General features: G+C 37.5%; 1 protein-coding gene and 1 non-coding gene across 2 annotated transcripts in view; both read right to left on the bottom strand.

The window, feature by feature from the left end:
• CECR2 (CECR2 histone acetyl-lysine reader) overlaps window positions 1-27519 on the bottom strand; it is a 141312-nt gene that overhangs the window by 102177 nt on the left and 11616 nt on the right. The gene's annotated exons all lie outside the window — the stretch shown is intronic.
• Window positions 3824-3930, bottom strand: LOC138397715 (U6 spliceosomal RNA). Its single transcript, XR_011235842.1, has one exon. It is a non-coding gene; the product is annotated as a U6 spliceosomal RNA (small nuclear RNA).

Below are 27519 nucleotides of genomic sequence, written 5' to 3'. Positions count from 1 at the left end.
TCCCTGTACCTTCCTCTCAATTTTTGCTGTGAACCTAAAACTTAAAAAATAGTAACAAAATGACAAATACCAAAAAAGAAAAAGGGATAAAAATGTAAATACGATGAGCAAAAAAAATCCCTTAATCAAAATGTTGAGGTGCAATTATACTGTTTCATCATGCTATAACATAACCTCATTTTTATATAGCTGAACCTGAAGCCCAGAAGGACCAAACAATACTTAAAGACAAATTTCCACGTAATTCTAACTAATTTAGTTATAATGTTTCACAGTTCAAAGCTAATTAGAAACAGAAAATTACTAGGAAAGCATATGCAAAGTGACCCAAGTAAAAAGTAGTTAGTGGTCTGATGTGAAGTGAAGAGCCAGAAACACTGTCAAACACTCCTTTTAACAGGTAGCACCAGAAACATCCTCCTCTCCAATACCTAAGCCTGGAGCTACTGAAGTTCCATACATAGCTCAACAGAACCAAAATGAATCGCTGGGCTGCAGTGCAGTAACACATAGGCTTAAGGATGCACAATTATTGGGACTAGATATAAGCTTACCCCATACACTATATTAGGCTGGAAAGGACACAGGAATACATATGGTATGATTCCATTTATTTTCTAGGACAAGCAACTCTAATCTGTAGCGAGAGAAATCAGATCAGTGATTGCCTGGGCCAGGTATGTGTGGTAGGGCAGACCTGGCTGCACCAGGCATTAGGGAACTTTCTGGAGGAATAGAAATTAGAATATTTATATTTTGTTTGGGGTGGCGATTATAAACATGTATACAGTTGTCAAAACTCAACTACATATTTAAAATCTGTGCACTTAGTAGTATTCAAATTATACTGCAATAAAGTTGAGTTTTTTAAAAAAAATTAAGGATAATATATTCTATGAAGATTTCTTCTCGAAATGGGCAAATTAAAAATCGAGGGCACCAGGAAGCTGAGGTGGGAGGATCACTTGAGCCCAAGAGTTTGAGGTTTCAGTGAGCTATGATCAGGCCACTGCACTCCAGCCTGGGTGACAGAGCCAGACCCTGTCTCTTAAAAAAAAAAAACTGAGGCCATAGTGGTAAAATGCATTAAATGGAAACCTTGGCTATCCATAAGATCTGCTTCGAAGTAAGTTTCGGAGAGCCAAAATTTTATCATTCACCCTAAGGAGAGACTGTAGCAATAACACTTTGCACCTAATTATTTTTTTCTCCCTTTTTGCAAGATTTGTCAAAACTTGACCAGTGATTAATATTACTTTCGCTAACTGTAACTTATTAAGTTATTATAAAAATATTTCTGCCGGTCTTTCCTTGCAGCAGCTGCATAAGAGCAGAGTATGAGCTGCAACGGTGGGAGTCACAGCAGGACAAGCATTTAGAAAGTTTCTTCCGCTGTTTGACAGAGTATTGGCTGAAAGGAGTGCAGCCGAAACTGTAACCAAACGAGGCATTATGCTTCCAGAAAAACCTCAAGAAAAAGTACTGCAAGCAACAGTAGTGGCTGCTGGATCGGGCTCTGAAGGAAAGGGTGGAGAGATTCAACCAGTTAGTGTGAAAGTTGCAGATAAAGTTCTCCCAGAATATGGAGGCACCAAAGTAATTCTAGATGACAACGATTATTTCTTATTTAGGGATGGTGACATTCTTGGAAAGTATGTCGACTGAAATAAATCACTATTGAAATGGCAGTGACATGAAGCCCATTCCACAGAAGTTCTGAAATCTTCCCTCACGTAAATAATTTCCATGTCTTTTATAATAAACTAATGATATCTAAATTGCTCAAAAAAATTTTTTTCTCTGGGAGGCCAAGGTGGGTGGATCACTCAAGGTCAGGAGTTCAAGACCAGCCTGAGCAAGAGCGAGACCCCTGTCTCTACTAAAAATAGAAAGTAATTATCTAGACAACTAAAAATATATAAAAAAAAAAATTAGCCGGGCATGGTGGCGCATGCCTGTAGTCCCAGATACTCCGGAGGCTGAGGCAGAAGGATTGCTTGAGCCCAGGAGTTTGAGGTTGCTGTGAGCGAGCCTGACACCACGGCACTCTGTCTCAAAAAAAAAACAAACAAACAAAAAAAACAACTTTTTTCCTTCCACAGAACTAAAAGAAATTATTTCCACATCCTCTCTACAAAGCAGGTGTGGTACAGAAAACTTCCCATTTTATGAAGTAAAACTGAACTATCAAGAGGTGATCCTCAAAGGAAACATAATGCTGGTCAATGGCTGTGGCTAAATCTACATTTAAATTTATCTAAATGCTACTTCTACAAAAATGCATACAACAGAAACTTGTCAAATACATGGAATAAAGCCAATTAAGTTTCTTCAAGAATTAACAAGGGTAAACACCTACCAAACTGTATGTGATAAAGCAATTTTAAATTCTTAAAAAAATAAAGAATATCTCTTTGTTGTAAGGGAACACATCTGACAACATTGTCAATATGACACATGTACCAAGAGACTTTAAAAAGATTCATGTTTCCACAATTTTAGGAATCTATCATATGGAAATAGTCATAAATGTATACATTTGGTATCTACTGGTGGTTTATTTAAAAAAGAAAAAATCAAAGTCACTGAAACAATCTAAGGGTCTAAACTAGAGGAATAATCAGATAAATCATGATCCATCCATAATAGTATGACCAAGATTTGAACCCAGGAAGCCTAGATTTAGAGATCAAAATTCCAACTAACACACTATATTTGGCTTTACCCATTTCATCATTCACCGCATTAATAAGGAGGAAGGAATTTATCAATATTTGAGGGCAAAGGAAACAAATACACAGAAGGTCAGGGACAATAAAGGTCTAGGTCCTAGGAAAAGAAAACAACCAAAGGGCTATCTACTCTATCTTCTTGACTCACAAAGGAAAAAGAAATTCTAAATTCAGTACTGGTAATCATTCTGAGGAAGTAATAAATATAAATCACTACCCATTTTCTTTGTGTCTCTAGGTTACCTTTTCACTCTAGATATGCCAATATATTTTACATGAACTCAGTCACTATTTAGGGAGCCATACTGAAAGGTTCCCTTTAAGTTATTTAAGCAGGACACTCAACTCCCTTGGCACTAATTGCTGGCTTCCTCTAACTCACCATTTTTTAACCATCTCTAACACCGAAATGGGAAAGTTTGGGGAATGTTGAAGGCAATCCTAAAAAACAGTTTCTTCCCAGAAATCATGAGGATACTGGGAAACCAGGCCTCTGGATGTAGCGATGAGGCCCCAAATCTCCAATGAACAGGACTACAGACACTGAAGACGAAAAGGACCTAACCTATTTGAAGTAAAGCACAATTTCCTTTTCCTATTTAAAGTAAACAAACCTCAGCTACATTTATAAAAGTTAATACCAGGCAATGTAGATAACCTATACTAAAATTCCGAATGATCACAGTTTTCTTTTTACCTTATTCAAATCACTTTACCAGTGCCATTTTCTGGTAGTATCACTAAGGTTAACCTTATCGCCGTTACATACCTTCGCTACTGCTTGTGGCCATCATAAAATATACATAAGAGGAAAAGTCAAAACACTTTGAGGTAATCACAACTGAATACAGTATGTGACTCCCACACTGCATTATATAAAATGGCAAATATATCAAGAATGGTAGCATACACTCTCTCACTCAGTTAAGATGCAATACAATTGGTTACTGTGACCAGCAAGCCAAAGAGTTGGTTTTTTTTTTGAAGAGGAGTTGGGGATGGGGTTTGAAGCTGGCAGAGCCCTTAATTGAGTATATCACACTTCACTTATCGAACCCTCAGTTTCCCGACCTGTGAACATTAGAAAATAAAAAAATATGGAACACTTCACCATCTGCATGTCATCCTTGTGCAGGGGACACGGCTAATCTTCTCGGTACTGTTCCAATTTTAGTATATGTACTGCTGAAGGGAGCACACGGCTTTGGTTTGGTTTTTTTTTTTTTTTTTTTTAAGTAGAGATGGGGTCTCACTCTTGCTCAGGCTGGTCTCCTCAAACTCCTGACATCCAGCGATCCTCCTGCCTCAGCCTCCCACAGTGCTAGGATTACAGGCGTGAGCCACCGCGCCTGGCCAAGCATACAGTTTTAATGTATGTTCTGAACCAATCTATCAACAAAAATACATTATAACAAAAATTTCTTTGTATACCTAGTGGTTAGGATATAGATGTCGTACCATCAGGATTTTCTAGAATGCAAAATGCTGGGTTTTTGGATTTTTACTAGACTTGAAAGTATTACACATTACATTTTTTCCAAGAGTTCAGATACACATAACTACTAAATTATGTCATTTCAACTGCAGCCCCAGATATTTCACACACGGTACTAAATGATAATCTTACTGTACACTAATACATTTTGGGGAGAAAACAAGATCATCTCTTATCATATACAAACATTTCACTTTGTCTTATTCTATTTCAGAGTGAAAAGAGTGATTTCAGATTTTGTAGAGTACTTTAGTTTTGTTCCCTGCATTCTTTTATATGGATTTATTTCTTAAGGTGAATTTAAGTTTACCTTAAGTGCCTGAGTTTCACAACACCATAAAATAACTGGAAAAACCCTAGGATTCTGTAAAACTGAGGATTACAAATCACTGCCCTGGAATCACCCAGAAAACGTTGTTTGTGAGTATTCTCTGGAAGAACATATAAAATATGAAAGAAACTATGGGCCATGCTATACTGCCAGTGCTCTAACAAATTGTGCCTCAAATGCCAGTCATGTACCAATTACACCTGAATTACTCTGTTTAAGTCACAAAATTCTTTATTAAGAATACACAGCTGAAAGTAGTTCATCTAAGGTTCCTGCTTCAGCAGCATACTGAGTGAAAACACTGGACCAAAAGAGCAGGGCAGAAAGCTGACTCAAGAAGGGGAAAGAAGTGAATCTTAAATTCAGCTGGTTAAAAATAAAATGATAGAAAAGTCACTAACTTAGACTAAAAGCCAAATGTCTACTAATAAGGTTCAACAGTAAATAAGGAAAAAATCCTCATTTAATCATTCATTCAAAAACTTCTTAAGTGCCCACTGCTAAGCACTACAGGCACCAACACAAACAGCTTCTAAGTGAATTAATTAGCCATTCATCTTATACACATTCCTACCCCAAATAAGAGACAATTTAGTAAAAAAAAAAAAAAAAAAATTGACATTGTCTATAATCAATTCTCATTTTATAAACCACACTTCAGAAATTAATCATTAGTTGTAAATAGATGCCTTAAACACATAAGCACGCCCCAACAAGAACATCACTACAAAAGGCCAATTATACACAGGGCCTAGAAAGTAGCAGCTACAATCCACTCCCACCCACCTCCAACCTCCACTCCAACTCCTCACCCCAATCATTTTTCTCCCAACCTAGAGAGCACATGAAAATGTGAGTGAGAATATTACAAAAATAACCTTGAATCTGCTCAAATTAACTTTTTTGGTATATTATTTGACAATTTTTTTTGGTAGCAAAGTACCTGCAATATGCTTCAAAACTTTGTCATTGAGAATCTCTGTCTTCCCAGGGATGTACATACAGTGAGTGATTAATAATCCTTCCTCCAACGTACAGTACATGAAATTTAGACCAGCTATAGACCACACATCTAGCCTACAGAGCAGTTTGGAGCGCAGGCCCAAAATGTGAAACTGAATACCAAATGAAAGACTAGATGTCAGGTCCTGCAGCAAAGATGGTCCTGACACCAACATTTTGTTTTTCCTGCTGCTCAGATCCACAGGTCTGAACAATGCTAAAGGAGTAAGCAAGCTAAGTAACTGCAGCAATAGTGAGCTTAATTAAATGAGGCAATCATAGCCAAGATAGAGCAATACATTAAGGACATACTTAAGAACAATTATAAGCAACCAAAATAGACTGACTCTAGATCCTGAAGGGTTATTTGCCTGGAAACAAAGACATCTTGCAAAGGAATAAGTCAGGCCCTCTGCTGCTGCCAGTACACAATTTACTCCTGTTTTCCTCTACACTTTAGCTTCCAAGGTCAGAACTATAAACCTGCTTTCTTTGTTCTCCAACCTGTTCGCACAAGAACAATTTTGATTCGGCTCCCTTGATAGGAGGTCCACACCCCACCACAGATAAGCCTCCTCTAAAACGAGCCTCACAACTGGCTACAGGAAGAACTAAGGCAAAATGAAGATTTCCAAAAAGATCAAAGAAAGGTGTGTGTGGCCCAAGAGAGGGTCAGACACTCTCAACCTCAGACTAGTTTTAAAGAGGGTATCAGGCATTTCCAGAAGAATATTTTAACAATGACTAATCAAAAATCAGACTGCAGCCTCCCTGCAAAAAGGGAACATCCTCCTCAAAGGACAGAATGTAGATGCACAAATAAATAAACTGGCTACACCCAAAATGCCACAAGAAAGGAAAGGGGGCAGCCCTGGACGGTGCCTCCTGAGGTGGCCTTGGTTCCACTCCCCCTCTCCACATAAGACACAGTACACCACTGATAGAGACTCAAGTCATATTTAAGCTTCAAAAATTACTTCAGAGAGCCTTTTAGGCAGGAATTCCAGACTCAATTCCCTCAACCCCAGAAGTCCTAATTTACCTTTTGCAGAGTCTCTGGAACAGGGGCTCTCACCTTTCCTCTGACCCTAGAAATATCCTTCTGTCCATTACCTTTGTTGAAGGTCGGAAGGGGAGCTGAAACAGCCCTCATCTCCCTCCCCCAGTGTGAAAATCAGCAAATGCTACAGAATTTTGAGCTGGGAGCCAAAGGCCTCTTTAGCTCTAGGAATGGGAGCTAAGCAAAATCCAGGCCTACTTTAAGCACACACACAAAAAAGCAGCTGCAGAGTACGCAGTTGGGACAAGGAATTAAAATGGGGGAAAAAAGCTAGAAACAGAAAATGAAGTGAAGCTGTAAGAAACAGAATCGACTTTACCAACTGGACTTAATCACATTATTAAGAATCAATGGTGACAGATTTCTATAATTGTACTTTGGGAAACAGACTGAATGAACAGAAATGACCCTTTCCTAGTCATTTCTAGCTATCATAACTAGAATACCAGAACGGTAGCCACAGCTATGGATCATCATTTATTTGACACACAGAAGAAATAAGTCAAGTTAATTAGAATAGTAGCCATGATATTATAGAATATTGACCATTAAAATAGTTAAAAAATTAACTGGTACATAAGCTTGAGAATGGAAATTCCACTGTAAAGTTGTATCTTAAGGAAAAGGTAACGTACACACATACACAAAGATGCATCTTAGCATTGTTAGTTTATGTAAAACTGGAAAAAAATTCAATGCCCAACAATAGGGAACTGGTTAACAAATAATGGCATACCCATACCTGAATTATTATGACACTGTAGATCTGCATATTAACAAAAGATATTCATTCATTAACTAAAAAACCATAAATCATTTTATATCATATAATAATATATTGTGACACCATATATTTAAAAAATATGTATCAGCATATATATAAATAGACCTATACAGGCTCAAAATTACTAATTAAAAATAATCGTCTATTTTCTTCATTTTGCTTATCTCAATTTTCTAAAGTTTTTACAATAAACTTTTTTCGAGAAGGTACCATTTTAAATTTTGACATTTACTTAAATTTTAAAAAATAAAAAGTTAAAACAGAAATCAAGATGCCAAGAGTCTGGATTTTACCAGATAAATGGGAAGAGAAGTCATATATTAAGGACCCACCTAATCCAAGTCTTCAGTTCTTCCCATCTTGTCTATACACCTAACATTTCCAAGTCTATTTGATCCAACCTGATAATTACTTTCAGTGAAACCAGCTTTCACATCCTGTGTCCATTACATCACATTCTTGCACTCAGGGGAGGCCCAGATGGATCTTTCACACTGGATTGGACAGCAGGAACTGATGGACTCGTTCCAAAGTGCTAAGCCACCATCTGCAGCCTTCTGTTAATTCTCTCCATCTCATCTGTCCCATTCCCAATTCTTTTTATATACCCATTGCACAAGTAATCAAGATTTGCCCTCCAGGTGTCCCTTCCCATAAGTCAGGTAGAAATAGAACATCAAATTAAATTATTCTCAAATAATTCACATTACTCTCTCAACCCAAAAATATTACTCTGGGCCTAATGCTAAAGCCCATGTAAGATACTAAAAGAGTATGATATAATACATGGTCACTAATTACAAAGAACTTAGGGATCCAACTGATAAAACTAACTCATAAATATGGAAACAATGAGAAAATGATTAAGTCTTAAGCTGCCTACTAACTGCTAGGCTTGGCTCTCCTTGTTCTAATCCCAATTCAACCCGCTACCTATCGTATGACCTTGGGCAATATCCTCATCTGTAAAACTGTGAGTTACACCTAAATTATCTCTAACATCCTTTCCAGCTCTTACCTTCTATAGTTCTAGAAACAATAGATAAGAGAAAGGAAACATAAATGTGAACTTCCAGAATGTGTTACAAATTACCTAGGAAAAGACAACAAGGAAGATTAAAAAACCAAGTGAATTCAGCAGGGAAAAAATTTTCAATCAATAACAGCTTGTTTTTATTTTATATCAGAAATAAAAGGGTGACCAGAAAGTAAATGAAAGAAAAGTATATTATTCTCCTTGCACTAGCAAAGTCCTGAAGAGGTCTATTATGTAAGCAAATCTACTGTCAGTAGAAGGGACCAATGACAAAGAAAATAAAAATATTAGATCAAATATTTGTTATCTACTAAGTGTGAAGAAGCTCTTTACTAGATACAGTTAAGAATACAAATATGGATAAAACACAGTCCCTGCTTTTATTTTATTTTATTTTTTTTAAACGCTGGTCAAGTGAAGCAGTGGAGTCCCTGCTTTTAGAAAGATTATTTCATTCATTCATTAAATATTAAGTACTTACTACGTACAGGGACAATTCTAGGTACTACAGATGCAAGAATGAATAGGATTGACAAGATCCCTGCTCTGACAGAACTCACATTTGTAAAGTGAAAACAGACAAAAACAGTAAACCAAAAAGATAACTCCGGAAAAAGAAAACAGAAAAAGAGTAGTAGGACAGTAGACTGACTGGGCTGGGAAGAGAGATGAGGGTACTACTGTAAACTGGGTGATCGTGAACTACAGAATGTTAGTCATTATTGAAGCTGGGTCATGGAAATTCATTGCTATTCTCTCTATGACACTTATTTACAATTACTAAAACAAACTACAGATAGATAGGATGATCAAGGAAGGTTGCATTCATTGAGATGACATCTCAGCTGAGACCTGAAAACCAGGACCAGGTGCAAAGGCCCTAAAGAATGCAGTCCTTATGAGAATAAAAGAGAACTGATGTGACTGGAACGAGGGGGAGAATAGCACAAGGCAAGGCGACAGATGCAAAAAGACTTTATAGGCCCCTAAACAAGGTAAGGGATTTATAATAGAATTTATTCTAAATGCAAGAGAAAGCCATAGGATTTTAAGCAAGAATAAGAACATAGAAAGATACTGTACTTGTTTTTGTTTTACTAATTAAAAGGTAATACAAGTTATGTGCTAAATTAGGTAACCTAAAAAATGTTTAGCAATGGGGTGAATTAATATTTTGGAGGCTCCTTTAACCTCTCTAATCATTTTATTTGAGCTGATACTAACATTAACTTCTAATTCCAAGCACATCAATTCAAAAACACTAATTCAGTATCTGGAAAAATGGTTCAGAATCACTCTGGGTGAGAAAGAAATCAGTGTAAGATTAAAAATTCTGTTTCAGATGCCCAACAAAACGCTGAGCAAACATGTGAGATAAAATTTCAGACTTTAAAGAAGAATGGCACCTGGCTACTGTGATAGCTGTTCCATAAATAAAAAGGAAGCTGAGGCTCAGGACAGATGAATGACTTGCCCAAATCACACAGCAAGTAAGAGGAAGAACACAGAAGCTGGGATGTGAAGTTCACTCTCCCAACTTCCTGTCTGGCGTTCTTTCCAGAACATGACAAAAAAGCACCACAAAAAAATTTTGAATCCATAGAGACAGAAAGTGGTTGCCAGGGGCTGGGGGGAGGAGGAAATGGAGGGTGACTGTTTAATGGGTACAGGGTCCTCTCCTTTTGAGGTGATAAAAACATCTTGAAACTAGATAGAGATGATAGTTGCACAACATATTGAATCTACTAAATGTCACTGAATTGTACACTTTAAAATGCTTAATTTTGTTATCTGAATTTTTCCTCAAATTTTAAAAATGAAAAATAAAAATAATAATTTAGAGGTGATTACCAACAGCTGATGACAAGATTTTATTAAGTCACCAAAGGTAGAGTTTTGGAGATCCACGTTCTAATCAAAACTCAAGTTGGCTTCCGAACAGGGTTTCTCAAGCTTAGCAGTACTGACATTTTGGGCCAGATGATTTTTTTGTTCTGAGGGGCTGTCTTATGCATTGTAGGGTATTTGGCAATATCCCTGGCCTCTACCCACTAGCACACACCCCCCTTCCCCTGAGCTGTGGCAACCAAAAACATCTCCAGACGCTGCCAGAGTCCTCTGAAGGGGCAAATCATCTCCTACTGAGAATCACCATTAGACAAAATGCCTGACTTTTTTGCATCTTAATTTCCTCAACCAACAAGTTTGCCCATCTACAAAAATAGAGCTGAAATAAGGTCATCTTTATTCAAGGTCTATTTCAATTCTGAAATTCTAGTCCATATTTTGTTCATCACCTATGATTTGTAATCCAGTGCAATCTTCTCTTTCTCCAGCCTTTCTCTCTATAATTTAGCAGGTTGTTACAAGCACATGTTGAAATAACTAAGGTTTATAAGATTTTACAATGAAATCTCCTCAAAGTAAAACTGGCTATGAAGAGGGTTTATCTTAAACTTATATCCAAAAGAAGTACTGATATAAAAAGCTTTTCCATTAAGACCCTAGGAACACTGTTAACAAAATACTCAAGTTGATGAAGGACTATAGTTTCTGAACCGCTATTTTTTGTTTTATTTGTACTTAGTAAGCCTCTTAAATAAGGTACTTAGCTTTGAAATTGACTGAAACATCTGCCTGGTAACCTCACCAGAGTTTTCAAGAAGGATTTTAGGCTTCTCCATCTTCACACAAAAATACCCAAGGCATGCCGGGCAGTAAAGGGTTAATTTAATTAGTTCTGTGTATGCTCAAAGAATTACAAGCAACTTCATTTAATTATTAAGTAGCCAATCAGGTAATCTCTGTGGTTGATTAGTGCACTAATGAAATAATGTCTTCCAGTTCAAAGCTGTCATTCCAATCAGGAGACTGCTCTTCAACTACAGGAGAAAGCTGGCAGGATTTCCAGACTCACGCTATGAATTTGGAAGAGGGAAATGAATCCATTTCATATTTCATCCCTTTTGTATTAAAAGATAAAGAAGTTTCTGAATTGACATTTATAGAATACTCAAGCCAACAATAGCAGAATACACATTCTTTTTAAGCGAACATGAAACATTTACAAAGAGACACCATATTCTGGGCCATAAAACAAGTTTCAATAAATAGGATGCAAGTCATGCAAAGTATCTTGTCCAACCAAAATGGAATAAATTTGAAATCATTAACAGAAAGTTCCCAAATATTTGAAAACTAACATACTTCACACTTTTAATATATTCATGCTTCTAAGTAACTCATAATTGCAGGGAAAAAAATCAACATGAAAATGGGGAAGGCCTAAATGCTTTTTCCCTAAGATGAGGGACAAGATGAGAATGTCTACTCTGGCCACTTCTACCTAACATTCCTACAGGAAGTTCCAGACAGTGCAATAAGGTAAGAAAAAGAAATGGGGCATCCAGTTGGGGAAAAAAGGAAGCAAAACTGTCTTTATTCACAGATAACATGATCATCTATGAAGAAAATCCAATGAAATCTACCAAAAAGTTGCTAAAAGAAGTTGAGTTTAGAAAAGTTACAGATACAAGATCAATATATAAAACTTAATAGTATTTCTATATGTCAGCAATTGGAATTTTTAAAAAATGTACAAAATGTATGAAATACTTCAAGATAAATCTGACAAAAGATGGGAGACACCTGAACAGTGGAGAATAAAAAACTTTTCTGTGAGAAATCAAAGAAAACATAAACAGAAAGACATACCACCACCATCATAGGTCAGAAGATTAAATAATGTTAATTTGTCAATTTTCTACAAATTCATCAATATATTCAACATAACCACAATCAAAATGTCAGCAGGCTTTTTTGTAGAAACTGATAAATTCTAAAATTCATATGGAAGTGTAAAAGCTATAACTTAGAAAACAAACAACAAAATAAGAGGACTAACATTACTTAATTTTAACACAGTTATTAAAACAGTGTGGTGCCGTCTCAAACAGAACAAAGCAAACAATGAAATAGAATATATAGAGTCCAGAAATGAACCCACATGTGTATGGGCAATTGATGAAGGATGCTCTTTTCTACAAATGGTGCTAGAACACATAGCTCCCTCCCCTTCCCCCTCAAAAAACAAATACCTCATATCATACACAAAATGGAACACAGACTTAAATGTTAAATCTAAAACAATAGAACTTCTAGAAGAAAACATAAGAAAAAACCTCTGTAACCTTAGATTAGGAAAAACAAAACCAGAATATATAAACAACTCAACAGACAACCCAATTTTAAAATGAGCAAAAGATCCTAACTGAAATTTCACCAAAGACATAAATAGCTAATAAACACAAGAAAAGGTGCCACTGGTCCTTAGCCTAGGGGTTGGGACCACAGCAGATGACCCTGGACTCAGAACCATAAAATTTTAGAGCTAAAAGAGAACCTGCTTCACCAAAAGATGAGAAAATGAGAAAGAAAAAGACCTGCCAAAGTCCAGGTGCTAAAACTTGGGAGCTAGAGGCAGGATGAGCATATGGTGTTCCACCTCCTGAGCCTTTTACTACACCATGAATGAGGCCTCCAAGTTATCTACCCCTGCTGAACTTGACCAGCTCACATCTCCAGTGCTTCCCATACTTTAATGTGCCTAGTGATCACCTGGGGACCTTGTTTAAATGCTGACTCTGAATCAGTAGAGCTAGGGTAGGGCCTGAGAGTATGTATTTCTTACAAGCTTCCAGAAGATGCTGAGGATGTTGGTCTGAGGACCACAGATGGAGTGCAACAGTATCTGATTCAATCCTATCCAACTGAGGCTTATTGCTTACTGTATTATTTATGACTCTCAAATCTATAATTAATCTTCCTAAGCCTCAATAATCTCATAAAAATATTGTTTTTAAGGACCAAATGAGATAATTCATACATTAATTCACAATTCTTGGCCCATATTGAATGGTGAACAATAATGGCTAATTTGAATACAACTAGTAAGTTGGCACAATTCGGGTATTTTATAGGTTTTCAGGCATTTAATTCTCACATTAACTTAGTGGACAGGTACTGTTTTGTTCCCATTTCTGAAGATAAGAAAACTGAATGTAATAACTGTTAAGTAAATTGTTCACTGTCGCACCAGGAAACAAATCTACACTAGATCCAGAATCTGTGTTCTTCACCACCACTTCTCTCAATAAATGTAAACTTATTTTCTCCCAGGAAAGAACTCTGTCCTGTATGCCAATCTCCACTCACAACTGTTTACTGCGTAACTCATGTACTTACCACCTCAGACCCAATCCTTTTTTAATTTTCCCATCTCAATGAAGAGTAACAACAACCAGGCAGTTAACAAGCCAGAAAATCCTAGGACACACCCTGGACCAGTGATTCTGTAACTTTCTCAGACCCAATACTCCTTCTTTATAACACATAACTTTTATTAACCCTCACCCCTTTTTTATCCTGAAATGAAATTCACAGACAACAAAACTTCCTATATCCATAAATATAATCAATATTTTGCTCAACTGTAATCAGAAGCAGACATACCATGAAGTATATAATAAAACATTTCAAAATGTAAATGCTTAAGTACGACCTCACCAAAAGACACAATGAAGTACTCAGGTGTTTGTTCCTACATGTAAAAGCTAACAGTACAAAACGCAGACTGACACAATGTTGTATAAACAATTCCCACATGACCAATGATGAAGGTGATGATATAATATAGGATTTTCCAAAATGGTGAAATACTCTTATTAAATACTAATGTTCCAAGCCACACTAAGTATAATCTTTCCTAGATTCACACCATAGGTTCAGTCCTAAAAATTGTGATTTATGTTAAAACACTGCAAAAATTTTGTGCTTTCATATCAAATGAAGTTTAGATTTAGATTCAAATGAAGATTTTTTTTTTTTCACCTACATGAAAGTTCTTAGGATGGGGGCAAAATCTTCATTGCTGGGAATGTCCTATGCACTGTATAATGTATCCAGCATGCAGGCCCCCCACCCACTAACTGCCAGTGATGCCAGGAAATCCCAGAATGCTCCTTGGGGATGACACTGCCACTGTGCTAGACTATTCCTCTCTTACAAGCCATTGTCCAACCATGTCCAGTTAATTTTGTCTCGTATTCTCATAACCAACCTCTCATTAAATCTGTTATCCTTTCTGCACTTTAGGTCCTATATATAATCTCTCACCTAGCCTTGTAACTTGTCTTTCTGGTTCCTGGCGGCTCATTCTACACTAACAGCAAAGTGAACCTTCTACTCTGCAAAGATTATTTTTCCATTCAGTCAACAAATATTCACTGCACACAGGTTATATACCAGGAATGTTCTAAATACTAGAGCACATCACTCACCCCTTCTTAAACTTCAATTCCCATTACCACAGCAATTTTCAAACAGTGCTTCACTTGTATCTATTTTTTCTATTGAGTTTCTGCATAAAATTTCCTCTTAAAGTGATTTGCAGCTTTAAAAGAAGTTTGAAAATCCCAACTGTCAGGCAAAAATCTAATTTAATCAAATAGCCTTCCTATCTAACCATCAGCTCCCGACTGACATGGCCTGATCTCTTGCCACTCCCATCAACCTTCCAGATACACTCCTTCTGTACCTGATATTCCCTACCTACCTACTCTTTCGGACATGTTTCCACACAAGCTGTTACTAAGCAACCCTCCCTACCTATCCATCTGTCAATTCATAACCAGCCTTCCAGGCTCCATTCAAGCTGTGAAACCTTCCCCAATTCCCCTAGACGGGTTTGGCTGTTTCTTCCACTGTAATTTGCACAGAATTCCACTGAAACAAGCATCTTATCGCACTACAATAGTCTGTGTGAACATCTATCTCCATATTTTAAATTTCGTGGCAGTGACCATTTCTTTTTGTCTCTCACTCCCTCTCTGGCACCCATCAGTGTACAGAGCTATCATCTAGAGGTCACCTGATTGAGAAGAGAAACTAATCACTCAATCAAAACAGTAAGTTTCAGCTGGGTGTGGCGCGGTGGCTCACAATTATAATCCTAGCACTCTGGGAGGCTGAGGCAGGAGGATTGCTTGAGCTCAGGAGTTCGAGACCAGCCTGAGCAAGAGCAAGACCCCATCTCTACTATAAATAGAAAGAAATTAGCCAAACAACTAAAAATAGAAAAAATTAGCCGGGCATGGTGGCACGTGCCTGTAGTCCCAGCTACCTGGGAGGCTGAGGCAGGAGGATCGCTTGAGCCCAGGATTTTGAGGTTGCTGTGAGCTAGGCTGGCACCACGGCACTCTAGCCCTGGCAACAGAGAGAGACTCTGTTTCAAAAAAAAAAAAAAGGCAAAAAGGCAAGGGGACTATGCTAGATTAAAGGAAAGTAGGCAGGGTATGGTGGCTCACGCCTAGCACTCTGGGAGGCCAGGGCAGGAGGACTGCTTCAGCTCAGGAGTTGGAGATCAGCCTGAGCAAGAATGAAACCCAGTTTCTACAAAAAACAAAAAATTACCCAGGTGTGGTGGTGTGGGCCTGTAGTCCCAGCTACTCGGGAGGCTGAGGCAGGAGGATCGCTTGAGCCCAGGGGTTTAAGGTTGCTGTGAGCTAGGCTGACACCACAGCACTCTAGCCCGGGCAACAGAGTAAGACTCTGTCTCAAAAAAAAATTAAAATATAAATAAAAAATAAAACAATTCCAGCGTGAGTAACATAGCAAGACTGTGTCTCTAAAAAACAAACAAACAAACAAACAAAAGGCAAAAGAAAAGTATTGGAGAGAATGTGGGAAAAAAGGAAATCCTTTGTACGATGTTGGTAAGAATGTAAACTGGTGCAGCTATTTTGGAAAACAGTATGGAGGTTCCTCAGAAAACTAAAACTAGAATTACCACATGATCCAGCAATCCCACTTCTGGGTATGTATCCAGAGGCATTGAAATCAGTACTGTCGAAGAGGTATCTGCAATCCCATGTTCATTTCAGCATTATTCTCGACAGCCAAGCTATGGAAACAACCTAAGTGCCCACCAATGAATGAATGAAGACAATGCAGTATATATACACATGGAATATTATTCAGCCTTTAAAAAAAAAAAGGAAATCCTGTTATTTCTGACAACGTGAATGAACCTTGAGGACATTATGCTAAGTCAAATAAGCTAGGCACAGGAAAACAAATTAAGTACATATCGCTTATATGTGGAATCTAAAAAGTCATCAAGTACTCAAGGAATCTAGCATAAAATAAACAAAAAAATGATTGTCTTTGCTTTTTAAATTATCCCGTACCAACTATTCTGGTGGCTCGCTCTTTATTTTCATCACCAAATTCGATCTGGGACCCCAGAGCATATGCATGCCAAACTGACACACTGTCATGCCGACTGGTCTCCAGCACCACCACAATCAACTAAAAGGGAGATGTGGCTTTTGCAATGTAGACTGATTCTCTATGCTCCAGAATAGAGCTGGAACAGGAAGTCAGAACTTTGCCTGTAGTGTTAGCCCGCTAGACTGTCCCAAAACAACATGGTTCCATACAAATAGAGAAATACCACCTACTTCTTTGAAATTAAATAAATAGTAAAAATACCTTTTACAAATTATCAACAAAAACATTTCAAAAGGAACTTCAAAAGAAACCATAAAACTTCCAGAAAAAAAACACAGACGTGGCCGAGTGTGGTGGTTCATGCCTGTAATGCTAGCACTCTGGGAGGCTGAGGCAGGAGGATCCCTTGAGATCAGGAGTTTGAGTTCAGCCTGAGCAAGAACAAGACCCCATCTCTACAAAAAATAGAAAAATTAGCTGGACATGGTGGGGTATGCCTGTAGTCCCAGCTACTTAGGAGGCTGAGGCAGAAGGATCGCTTGAGCCCAGGAGTTCGAGGTTGCTGTGAGCTATGCTCACACCACTGCTCTCTAGCTGGGGCAACAGAACAAGACTGTCTCAAAAAAAAACAAAAAAAACCTCTGTGATCTTAAGCTAGGCAAAGATTTCTGAAATAGGACTCCAAAAGCTCAATCCATAAGAAAAAAACTAGATAAATTAGACTTCACCAAAATTAAAAGTTTCTGCTCCTTAGGAGACATTATTAAAAGAATGAAAATTCAAGCTACATACTGGGAGAAAATATTTGCTAAGTATATATCTGATAAAGAACTTGTATTCCCAATTCATAAAGAACTCTGAAAACTCAGTATTAAGGAAACAACTCAATTTTTTAAGTGAGCAAAAGATTTCAAAAGATACTTCACTGAAGTATATGGATGCCAAGTAAGCACTTGAAAAGATGTTGAGTATTATTCTTCATCAGGTAAATCTAAACTCAAACCACAACACCACTATAATCTTCTTAAGATAGCTTTAAACAACAGCAGCAGCAACTGACAATAACAAATACTTGATGCAGAGGAACTGACACTCTGCACACACAGCTGGTGGGAAAACAAGACACTGCAAAACCGTTTTCCAAAATTAAACACGCATTTACCATATGACTCAGAAATCTTATTCCTCGGTGTTCATACCAACATCTGTATATGAATGCTTAAGCAGCTTATTCACGATCACTAAAATTCAGAAACAATGTTATCATTCTTCCATTAGTGAATGAATAAACAAACTGTGGTTAGTCCCAACAATGGAATATTACTTGGTGATAAAAAGGAACTAAGTGCTGATACATTCAACAACAGAGATAAATCTCAAATGTATTATGCCAGGTGAAAGATACTAGACTGAAAAGGCTACATATTATAGGATTCCTTTTGTATGACATAGGCAAAATTATAGGGATAGAAATCAAATGAGTGACTGCCAAGGGCTGGAGGAAGGGACTGACTACAAGAGAGTATGAGGTAAATTTACTGAGGAATAGAGCTGTTCTCCACCTTGATTATGGTGGTTATACAACTGTGAAAAGTCACAGAAATGTACACTAAAAAGGTGGCGGAGGGGGTCTTAACGTATATAAATTTGGAAAACTGTTGGCAGTTTCTCATAAGCACACATTTACACGTGACCCAGCAATTCCACTGCCTGGTATTTACCCAAAACAACTGAAAACATGTCCACACAAAGACTTTTATGTGAATATACTCAGCACTTTTATTCATAATTGCCAAATCCTGTAAATAAATGTCTATCAATAGGAAATGAAAACACCACAAATGTCTATCAACAATAAAATAAACTGCAATACAGCAATGTAAAAAATGAACCACTGAATATGATTTTATGCAGCATAAAATCATTATGCTGCATGAAAGAAGACAGACACAAAAGAACACATCAGATTCTATTCGTTTGACATTCTAGAAAAAATAATCTACAGTGACACAAAGTGTATCAGTGATTGCCTGTGACCAGGGTGGGGCCGGGGGTCAAATGCAAAGGGACATAAGGAAAAATATGGGGGCAAGAAAAATGTTCTATTAGCAATAAAACTGCTTTTAAAAAAGCAATTTTCAGTAAACAACCTGAAAATGAAATTAAGGAAAAAATTCCATTCATGATAACAACAAAAAGAATAAAATACTTCAGAATAAATTTAACAAAAAAAGCACAAAATTTATACTTGGAAAAGTACAAAACGTTCAAAGAAATTAAAGATCTAAATAAATGGAAAAACATCCCATGTTCGTGGATCGAGGACTTAACAGTGTTAAGATGGTAATACTCCCCAAGGTAATCTATAGATTCAGTGTAATCCCTATCAAAACCCTAGCTGATATGTTTGCAGAAATTGATAAACTGATTCTAAATGGACTCAGAATAGCCAAAACAATCCTGAAAACGAGCAAAAATGGAGGACTCACACCTCCCGATTTAAAAACTCATTACAGAACAGCATTCAAAAGACAGAGTAGTACTGTGTCAAGGACATACAGACCAGTGGAATAGAAATGAGAATCTAGAAATAAACACATAATATCTACAGTCAACTGTTTTTAACAAGACCATCCAATGGGGGGAAAGAACAGTCTTTCAGTAAGTGGTGCTAGGATAACTATATAACCATATGAAAAAGAATGAAGTCGGATCCTTATCTTACACCATATATAAAAATTAATGCAACATGGATCAAAGACATAAACGTAAAAGCTAATAATATAAAACTCCTAGAAGAAAGCATAGAAGTAAAATCATAATGAGATTTGGCAAAGCACTATTACATATGACACCAAAAGTAAAAGCAACAAAAGAAAAAAAATAAATAAATTGGACTTCATCAAAATGTAAAACTTTAACCTTCAAAGGACACCATCAAAAAAATGAACAATCTACAGAATGGGTAAAATATGTGCAAACTGTATAGCTGACAGGGGACTTGTATCTGGAACATATGAAGTATTCTTATACTTCAATAATACAAATACAAATAGCCCACTTTCAAAATTGACAAAGGAACTATGAATAGCTGTTTCTCTAAGAGACACATAAAACGGCCAATAAGCTCATGAAAAGATGATCAACTTCATTAGTCATCTGGAAAGTACAAACCAAGACCACACTGAGCTACCATTTCGTATCAACTAGGATGGCTAAAATCAGTGAGTCAGACAACAAGTGTTGGCAAGAATGCGGACAAATTAGAATGTCATATACTGCTGATGGGAATGTAAAATGTGCAGCCACTTTTATAAACAGGCAGTTCCTTAAACAATCAAACACAGTATGTCACCATACTACGTACGTATGACCCACCAATTCCAGTCCTAGGTATATACCTGAGAGAACTGAAAACATCTACCCTCACAAAATCTTGTATATGAATGTTCACAGCAGCATTATGGTAGCCAAAAGGTGGCAATAACCTAAATGTCCATCAATGGGTAATGAAAATATAGTATTACATACAATGGAATATTATTTGGCTATCAAAAGTAATTAATTATTGACCTTTCTGCAACATGTATGATTCCTAAAAACACTATGCTAAGTGAAAAATCTAGTCACAAAAGGCCACATACTGTATGATTCCATTCATTATAAAAGCCCAGAATAGAGAAATCTATAGAAACATAAAGTAGATTAGCGACTGCTTAGGGCTGGAGATACGGGGGTGGGGAAACTGGGGGGATAGGGGAGTAATAGCTAAAGGCATTAGCTAAAGTAATACTAAAGGGTATAGGGTTTCTCTCTGAGGTATTATAATTAAAGAAAATTGACTAGGGCGATGGTTGCACCTATCTGTGAATATACTAAAATCCACTGAATTTAACACTTTAAATGGATGAATTTTACATTATGTAAATTATCTCAATGAAGCCTGTTTTTAAACAAAAACATTTGTAATCAGCTATCACTTTAATTCACATAAGCACAATATGCTTATTTTTTACAATTTTACATCATTGTACTTTGATTTCAAAATAACTAAATATAAGATCATATAACTTGTTAGTTAATTCCTTTCTCCCAAATGATTCTATTATAATATTCATATTGTCACCATAATCAAAATCTAAAATGAAAAAAAAAATGTAGTAATAATTACCAGTTGTTGAGATCTACTTGTGCCAGGCCCTCATATGCATTAGCTCATTCGAATCTCATCATAAGCCTATGGAATAAGAGATGAACAATTTTGCAAATAAAGAAGCTGAGGCTCACAGAGGTTAAGTTAAACAGCTCGTCCAGACCTTGAGGATAGCTTGGACTGGAGCCAGTATTATTTCAATAAACTCTCTCTTTTTTGTTATTATTTCACTGATACACTTGTAGCTTGAAATTTGAATCATTTTACCAATTTTTTGCTACTATTAGGATAGCTGAATTAGTTTCAAACTGCTTAAAAACGACTGTCCTAACAATTGAACAGAATGTGTGAACCAGGATGGAAGTATGGTACAAAATGTATAAAAGATATTGTGGAGATAAGTGAGGAAGTTTGAATATGGACTGCTTACTATTCATAGATGTTATTAATATTATAGAATTATTGCTAATTTTCCTAAATGTGAGCATGATAATTGCCGTCATGCTGGAGAAGGCCCTTATTCTTAGGACGGGCATGCCAAAGGAAGAAGTAGTCAACTGTTATCACATAGCCAACTTACGTTCAAATGGTTTACCAAAAAAGAAAACATAAACCTAATATGGCAAAACATTAACAAGTGGTAAATCTAAAATAAAGAGTACATGGGGTTCACTTATAGGTTTGAAAGTTTTTCAAAATATGGCCAGGTGCAGTGGCTCACGCCTGTAATCCTGGCACTTTGGCAGGCCAGTGTGGGAGAATCACTCGAGGCCAGTTCAGGACCAGCCTGGGTAATATACTGAGACTCTGTCTCTACAAAAAAATTTAAAAATTAGCCAGGTGTGGTGGGGTGCCCACCTGCAGTCCTAGCTGTGGGAAGGCTGAGACAGGAGGATCCCTTGAGCTCAGGAGTTTCAGGCTGCAGTGAACTATGATAGCACCACTGCATTCCAGTCTGGGTGACAGAGCAAGAGCCTGTCTCTGGGATGAAAAAAAAAGAAAAAGAAAAAGAAAGAAAAATTTTCAAAATAAATGAGATCTAAAGTTTAAAAAAAATAATTTCACTTTCTGAATATTGTTGTATCAGTGTTTATCCACGTTAGATGAATTTTCCAAGAAAATCAAAGACTTTTTATAAATTATATTCTTATCAGATACTAAAAACAAACAGTTTTGAATCAAACACTTAAAATCTATGAATGCCAACTCATAAAAGGAATGATGGAATGAGAAAATCATTATTTGGCAATTGTGATGTAATGACTGATTCAGGCAAAGAATCACGCATGGATTAAAATTACTAATGGGTGAAATTCTGATGAGAATCAGAATATTTACATAGTCTCACCCCACAGGATACTTTATAAACGAAAAGTAGTAACTTCACTGGGGAAAGACCTGGCAGACATAACCTTATCCAAGTGATCAAAGTAACAAAAACCAATAATGGGCCCAGTCAACATAATGTAACTTCTGATATGAGGTACTAAGGACACACCACTTCCTCAGCACTCCTACCAAAAACACATGACCTGAATTATCCTGAGGGACATCCAACAAACCCAAATGGAGGGACAGTCAATAAAATAAATGGCTTGTGTTCTTCCACAAAGGTCAAGATCAAGAAAGACAAAGACTGAAAAACTGCTCCAGATTAAAGGAGACCAAAGAGACCCAATAGCTATTAATAAATGCAATGCACGTTCCTAGACTGAAAACCTGAACCAGAAAAATAATTTCTAAAATAACATATTAAAAATTCATAAACATAACGTATAAATTGTACATATTACTGAGTCAACTGGCAATATTTGATATGATACTATGATCTATAGATCTTATTCAGTATTAATTTCCTGATTTTTGATAACATGTACTATGGTTATACATGAGACAACCTCCACATTTTTAATGCATAAAAACACTGATATGTTGAAGGGTAAAAAGGCATCATGTCTGCAACTTGCTCTCAGTGCAGAAAAACAATAATCACATGGGTAGATGGCTAGGCTAGCTAGACAGGCAGACAGGCAGACAGGCAGACAGACAGCCGGGGGGCGGGGGGGGGGGGGGGGGGGACCAGAGGAGAAACAGCCAGGAGAGGAAGGGGAAATAACAATAAAACAAATGGCGCAACATTTAACACTTCGGGAATCTGGATGAAGGGGGCTCAGGAATTCTTTGCGCTAGTCTTATGACGTTTCTGTAAGTTTGACATTACTTAAAAATAAAGTTTTTAAGAAGCTCTAGCCAATGTTGCAGTACAGTGTGAAAATGATAAAACTGATGAACTCTTAAAAGGTATTGACATATTTTGCACATATTTTAAGCAATTAAAAGAAAAAATTGAACTTCTCTCACTTCTAAAATATCGTGGTTTCCTGACTCACTGCACTTCATAGTTTGCTTAAAAGATTTCTTTCTAATGCCACAATACTAGGTAAAATTTAGCCTCCCCTACCTTCCCACACACCCCTAAGTAACTCACTCTGGCTATCTACTTTCCTCGCTCACGGCCCTACCACCCATGTCACTCACCAATAAGTGCCTCAGCATTTCACTGGAGTATGGCCGAGTTCAGGCCCAGATTCTGCCACCTGCTGGCTATATGGCCTTGGGCAAATCACTTCACCTCTGGGCCTGTTTCCTGCAGAGTGGGATCAAGGTGAGACCTCCCCCATGGGGGAATTAAAACTAGGTAAGCTGATACGTGAGAAACACTTAAGGCAGTGCCTGTGGACCACCAAAATTCATGTAACTTTTATAAAAAGTTAGACAAAAAGTGATGAAGTGAAAATTCAAAACCCAAAACCTCAAACATAAAAGGTAATAACACAAGTCTAATGACTAAAAATACTAATCCTATCTCAGAAAAGAAAAATCTTCCTGTTCGTGGTAATAATGATAGGAAACAACTAAAAATAACCTAAATGCCCCATAGAAGATTGGCTAAATAAATTACAGTACATCTTAATTCAGGGAATATTCTGCAGCTATTAAAAATCAGAATGTACTGTGATGAAAGGCCATTCTATGTCAGGTAACACTGTTAACTGAATAAAACAAGATTCAGAAGAGAAAGTATAAGCTGGGTGCTGTGGCTCACGCCTATAATCACAACACTTTGGGAGGCCAAGACAGGAGGATCACTTGAGCCCAGGAGTTGGAGGCTGCAATGAGCTAAGATTTGTGCCACTGCCTAGGAAACAGAGCGAGCAAGACCCTGTTTCCCGCCCCCCCCCAAAAGGTATGTAAAAGTATGATCCCATATTTATAAAATACTTAATATATGTGTGCATAGAGAAAACTGAAACTGAGGACATGTTTGGCTCTTTGGGGGATAAGGAATGCAGATCCCCAGGTGCCTGGGTTTCTGCTGGGTACACACCAGTGGACTGAAGCTGGGGCCTTCCCATTAAATCCTCTCAGGCTGGGTCTTTCAGTTTTTAACAGATATGTAAAGATGTTGGCTTGCCGTGGCTTCTCACCATGACCTTTTAGCTTCTTTCCACACTAACTCGAATAACCCTCATATTTCCTAGGTTACACTCCCAAGAACAGGAATTTAATTGACTCCGTTCATCTTTTCTTGCAAGATCTGTTATAGATTACTGGCCAAGATATGGATTTACTTGAGGGCGGGGAGGAGCGGGTGAAGTGGCTGGACAACCTCCAAAAATTTTTGTAGGACCAGTAGGGCAATGAGACAAAGAAACAAAAGAGGTCTTTCTGTTGAGTAGTAACTTCCTCTGGCATGGGGAACCTGTTATTAAACAGAACAACACATAACTATCAATACCTGAACAGCTTATGTGTACACAAATTACCATCACAAAAGTTTCACAAAGTATTATTAAAGAGTAGTCTTACACATCATTAAACATTTAAAAACTCTGAAGTATTCCAAACAATCAATAGTAAAGGCGAGAGTAAACCTAAAATTCTAATGATAGAAAGGTACATTTCTGTGTCCCGATTTTTATTTTCATTTTACTCAATAGGAACCTAAGATACTGAGCAACTGACAATCCTAGGACTGGGTATCCACACCCCAACAATCGGAGAGGGACAGAACAGAGAAGAGGATTACTGGTATAAAACGTGGAGCAGAGGGGGAGGCTGGCACCCTCTCTGCTGGGTCACTGACCCACCCAAGCGCTGAAATAAAATTTAAAAAAAAAAGAAAGAAAAACATGGAGCAGAATTTAGAAACAGGCTGGTTTTCCTTAAGGGGGCCTACAACTGATCTTCAATACAACACCAAGATCTTAACCATGAAGGAATTGGGATTGATTTAATTTTTTTCTCATTACAATAGCTAGCTATATGTTATTCGTGGAAAAGCTTAAAAAAAAAAAAAAAAGCTCTCCCCTTTTCACCATTCTCTTAAGCTTCCTGGAGAGCTCTACGCCTTCCTCCCTCCTTCCAGGAGAAAGAAATTTTAGTCTTAGCCTCTCCCTCTTCCACCACAGTAACTCAAATTGCCTTCTTGAAGTCATCTTTGACCCTTCAAATCACCAACTCAAGGCTGTTTTCAATCATAATCATTTTCCTGTATGTCTCTGGATCACTCAGCAATGCAGACCCTGCTGCTGTGAAAGCCATCCTGTGAGCACAAGTGGCGCCAACTGAGTGCCCAGTGACATCCGTCACTAAGCTGCCCTACCTGCTGGGAACCACCTTCCTCCAGTTTACATGATACAGGATAATCCAAGTGTTCACCTTCTCCATGTGCTCCCATACCGGGGGTCATCTAGTCCTACCTCGCCTTTCTCCAATAATGCCAGTGACAATGTCCTAGTCCTTCCCTATCACCACTGCCTTCAGTGTTTCACACCCTTTCCACTCTAATACAGGCACACCTCGTTTCATTGTTCTTCGCTCTAAGCAAGTCTATCGGCACCGTTTTTCCAACAGCATATGTTCACTTTGTGTCTCTGTGTCATGTTTTGGTAATTCTCACAATATTTCAAACTTTTTCATTATTTTATCTGTTGTGATGATCTATGATGTCACTACTCTTTTAAGTGTTTGGGGGCATCAAGAACCGTGCCCATATAAGACAGCAAACTTGATAAACGTCCTGTGTGTTCCGACTGCTCCACAGACCAGGAAGTTCCTCACCCCTCTCCCTGTCCTCGGGCCTCCTTATTCCCTGACACACAACAATATTGAAATCACGCCAGTTAATAACCCGACCACGGCCTCTATCTATGTGTTCAAGTGGAAGGAAGAGCTACATATTTCTCACTTTAAACCAAAAACTAAAACTAATTATGCTTAGCACGTCAAAAACTGAGATAGGCCGAAAGCTAGGCCTTTTGAGCCAAACAGCCAAGTTGTGAATGCAAAAGGAAAAATTCTTGAAAGAAATTAAAAGTGCTACTCCAGTGAACACAAGAATGGTAAGAAAGCAAAACAGCCTTATTTCTGATATGGAGAAAGTTTAGTGGTCTGGATACAAGATCAAACCAGCCACATTTCCTTGAGCCAAAACCTAATCCAGAACAAGGCCCTAACTCTCAATTCTACAAAGGCAAAGAGGTAAGGAAGCTGCAGAGGAAAAGTCTGAAGCTCGTAGAAGTTGATTCATGAGGTTTAAGGAAGGAAGCCATCTCCAGAACATAAAAGTGCAAGGCGAAGCAGCAAGAATTGGTGTAGAAACTGCAGCAAATTATCTGCAAGATCTAGCTAAAAATCATTGATGAAGGTGATTACACTAAACAATTGACTTTCAATGTAGATAAAATAGTCTTCTATCAAAAGAAGATGCCATCTAGGACTTTCATGGCCAGAGAGAAGTCACTGGCTGGCTTCAAAGGACTGGCTGACTCTCTTGTTAGGGAATAATGCAACTAGTGACTTTAAGCTAAAGCCAATGCTCATTTACCACTTGGAAAATCCTAGGGCCCTTAAGAATTATGCTAAATAAATCTACTTTGCTTGTGCCTACAAATAGAAAAACAAAGTCTGGATGACAACACATCCACTTACAGCATGGTTTAATGAATATTTTAAGCCTACTGTTGAGACCTATTGCTCAGAAAAAGAAGATTCCCTTCAAAATATTACTGCTCATTCACAATGTACCTGGGTCACCCAAGAGTTCACATGGAAATATACAAAGAGATTAAAGCTGTTTTCACGCCTGCTAAGGCAACGTCCATTCTTCAGCTCCTGGACCAAGGCACAATTTCAAGTCTTACTATTTTGGAAACACATTTTATAAGGTGATAGGTGTCATACGTAGTGATTCTTCTGATGGATTTGGGAAAAGTAAATTGAAAACCTTCCAGAAAGGATTCACCATTCTAGATGCCAAGACAAACATTCATGATGTATAAGAGATCAAAATATCAACATTAACAGAAGTATGGAAGAAGCTGATGCCAACTCTCTTGGATAACTTTGAGGGGTTCAAGACTACAGTGGAGGAAGAAACTGCAGATGTGACAGAAATAGCAAGAGAACTAGAATTGGAGCCCTTATTGCTGAATTGCTGCAATCTCATGATCAAACTTGAACAGATGAAGAGTTGATTCTTATGGATCAGCAAAAAAAAAAAAAAAAAAGAAGAAGTTTCTTGAAATGGAATCTACTCCTGGTGAAGATGCTGTGAATACTCCTGAAATGACAA

The sequence above is a fragment of the Eulemur rufifrons genome, chromosome 16 (genome assembly GCF_041146395.1).
Source record: "Eulemur rufifrons isolate Redbay chromosome 16, OSU_ERuf_1, whole genome shotgun sequence".
NCBI lineage: Eukaryota > Metazoa > Chordata > Mammalia > Primates > Lemuridae > Eulemur > Eulemur rufifrons.
This window is presented reverse-complemented; position numbering and strand designations above follow the sequence as displayed.